Source organism: Ctenocephalides felis, unplaced genomic scaffold, assembly GCF_003426905.1.
Source record: "Ctenocephalides felis isolate EL2017-DRISC unplaced genomic scaffold, ASM342690v1 CF-g0.4_SCAFFOLD_01492, whole genome shotgun sequence".
Classification (NCBI taxonomy): domain Eukaryota; kingdom Metazoa; phylum Arthropoda; class Insecta; order Siphonaptera; family Pulicidae; genus Ctenocephalides; species Ctenocephalides felis.
Genome location: NW_020537646.1, coordinates 13219945 through 13223326, shown reverse-complemented (window position 1 = coordinate 13223326; position 3382 = coordinate 13219945). Strand labels below are relative to the sequence as shown.

At 32.4% G+C, this 3382-nt stretch overlaps 1 pseudogene; it reads left to right on the top strand.

Annotated features, from left to right (window-relative positions):
• Positions 1–1363: 1363 nt before the first annotated feature.
• LOC113370427 lies at positions 1364–2598 on the top strand (annotated as a pseudogene).
• The last annotated feature ends 784 nt before the right edge of the window (positions 2599–3382 follow it).

The following is a 3382-nucleotide window of genomic DNA, read 5'->3' as shown; positions in this document are numbered from 1 at the left end:
GTTTTATATAAATAACTAACTAAAACTTCAAAGTTTAATTTGTTGCGTTTTTGCATTCTAAGCAGAATCACCCAAGTGCTTTTTCAAAAGCTCAAGAAAGAACGTAAAAAATTATGCAAAATTAAATATTTAATCAATATACTAATATGCATAGTACTGTTTTGTTATATTTAATGAATTTGTTATATTTAATAAAACAATATTTGATAATAAAATTAAATTTAATTTTTTTTATACCCAAAACGTTGCAAGTTAGAGTGATTCAAGTACAAGAGAATTTGTGCAAGTACAATATGTTTAATATGTATTATAAAAATGAAATTATATACATATATATATATATATATATATATATATATATATAATATTATATATTAATGCATTTTAAATAGACTCATAAGTTTAATACTTGATCGTGAAATCCAAGTACAAGAGGGTCTTAATTAAATTATAGAAAATTACATATAATATTATATATTATTGCTCTTTGAAATTACACGTCTATAAGCTGATATTGATAGATATAATTAATCAATACATATTGTATCGTTTGCAATATTTAAGATATAATATTTTCAACTACTTGCTTCATTCCAAGATTAATGAATCTTGATTTAAAAAAAAATTACATCAACAATCAATTAATCCTAAATTCATGACATATATATTATTACATGCATATACTCAGTGCCGGCTTTAGGGTAGGGCGAGGTGGGCGACCGCCCTGGGCGCCGGCAAAAAGGGGCGCTGCAGGCGCCCCCCGGCTTATGCTCATAGTTCGAGTTCTGCTTAGTAGTCTCGTAAATGAAGCGTTTTTTTTGTCTATTGTCAAAACACATTGTCCTTTTAACGTTTTGGTAAAAAAAAAGCTAGCGTTATTGTAGCGAAGCGTAACAAACTCAGCTCATTCGCATGAGATAGCGAACTTGGCCACTTGGCCAGTCACTCGAAATGGCAAAATCATTGATCACATAATTACTAGTGGCCCAGTGCAAACTCACATTGATAATTATCCGAAGAATGATGCAGGCCGACATTTCTCTAATTCTCATTTCACAAAAATTCTTACAAACAATGAAACAATTCAGCGCCGTTGGTTAATTTACTCCGTTTCTAAGGATCGATTTTATTGTTTTTGTTGTAGACTATTTGATAGTAGCTCAACGTCGAACTTAGTATCTCAAGGGTATAACAACTGGAAATACTTGTCTGAAATATTAAAAAATCATGAAAATAGCACTTTTCATAAGAAGTTTTACTTTTTCATGGATTGAAGCTGAACTACGATTAAAAATAGAAAAAACGATGGAATAATGTTTTGTCTAGATAGATGCATATCACACTTTATTTAGCCGAAAACAATATGGCGTTCAGAGGCACTTCTGACAAACTATATACGCCAAATAACGGAAAGTTCTTAGGCTTTGTACAAATACTAGCCAAATTTCATCTAGTCATGCAGGAGCACTTGCGATTAGCTATGAAGGGTGATATTTCAGACCACTCAGCTTCTGTTCATCGATGGAAAATTCTAACCGATCACTTGGGACTATATACTATAAAAAAGCACAGTGACGCTCGTTGGGAAGCAAGAATAAGTAGTGTTACAGTAGTCCGTTATCAAATTAGTACTATCCATGATGCTTTGATTACTTTGGCTCTTGAAACTCAGAAAACTGATGTTCAAATGTCTCATGAAGCTACTACTCTAGCCGAACAACTAAAGATTTCAGCTTCATAGTTTCATTGGTTGTTTGGTATGACATACTTCATCAAATAAATGTTGTAAGTAAATCTCCACAGTCAACAGATATGGATCTTGGTAAATGTACACAAATGTTGAAAAAATGCGGCAATTTTTTGGAAGACTACAGAAATACGGGCTTTAAAAGCGCTATTTTAACTGCGAAGGAGTTGGCTGAAGAACTAGAAATTGAGCGTCAAGCTGGTGAAATTGCACGCGATGACCCTATAACTTCTCCAGAAAAAAAATTTGAGGTTGAATTTTTCAACTGTCTTTTGGACAACATTAATTTCAATCAATGAAAGGTTCGAACAGTTAAATGAGTACTCGGAATATTGGTCTTTTTTGTACAATATTAAACAGATTCCAGAAAAACGCGACCTTCTCAAGCTCTGTAGTGATCTCCATTTAAAATTAACTGTAGACTCTAAATCAGACATAGATGGTTGTATGTTATGTGATGAACTTATAAGTCTGGCATCCCACCTGATAAAAATGTGGTTACTCCCATTTTTGTTATAAATTTTATCAACGATTTCAACTTACAAGAACTGTATCCAAATGTATGGATATCATTGCGAATTTTATTAACTATACCTGTAACGGTTGCTAGTGGGGAGCTTTTCAAAGCTGAAGCTAATAAAAACCTATCTTCGATCAGCGATTTCGCAATCTAGATTGACAAACTTAGCAACTGTGTCAATTGAGAACGAAATTGCTGAAAACATCGACTTCGACAACCTTATAAAAGAGTTTGCTGATAGAAAGGCCAGAAAAGTAAAATTCTATTAGTGGTTCTATTAATGGTTATCTTTTATAATAATTTTTTTTTAATAAACGGTTATTTCATTAGATGTTTTTCTTTTTTCCAAATGGGTTTGAATTGCAGGTGAAGGGCGCCGTAGAAATCTCGCCCAGGGCGCTGGTAGTGTTAAAGCCGGCCCTGCATATACTCAAATGCAAAATGATTCAAATACTTGAAATAGAATTCAGTTATTCCATAAAAATTTTGCTAATTAAATTGGCATACACAGTCAATCTCTTATAAATAATCTCTGTATCCATCCTGACGATTTGCAGCCGATACATTGATTTTTTGTTTACATATTATTAATACATATATCATAATACCACAGATTGAATATCAGCTGTCAATGTGTCTTGAATCTTTTAATAAAAGTACACATTATCAACTTCTATCAGACATCGTTAAAACGAATGCGTAATCGCGGGAACCCAGTTTCAGACAAGATTCCACACTGTCTTTCAAGTAAAAATATACTCTCCTCTGCACTTATAATCGGCGCCAGTAATATAATATTAGTAATAGTAAAATATTAGTAGCAGTTATACTAATGGAGCATATCTTCAAGTATTTATTAGGTTTAGACTTAGAGAATTTTATAGAAGGGTATAACCCTTTTGAAATTTTGTTTTCGAACGCCGCGCCGACTAAACACAGAAACCAGATGGAGAATTCTTGTTCCATTTAGTTTTATATGCGAAGACTAAATTAATTAATTACCCACGGTCTGCGTGTGAACTAAATTCTTTAAATACCAATTGTTAGAATTGTTATATTATTATTTGAAACCGTGATGAAGAAGTACATAGGATTTCCGACAAATCCGACAAAAA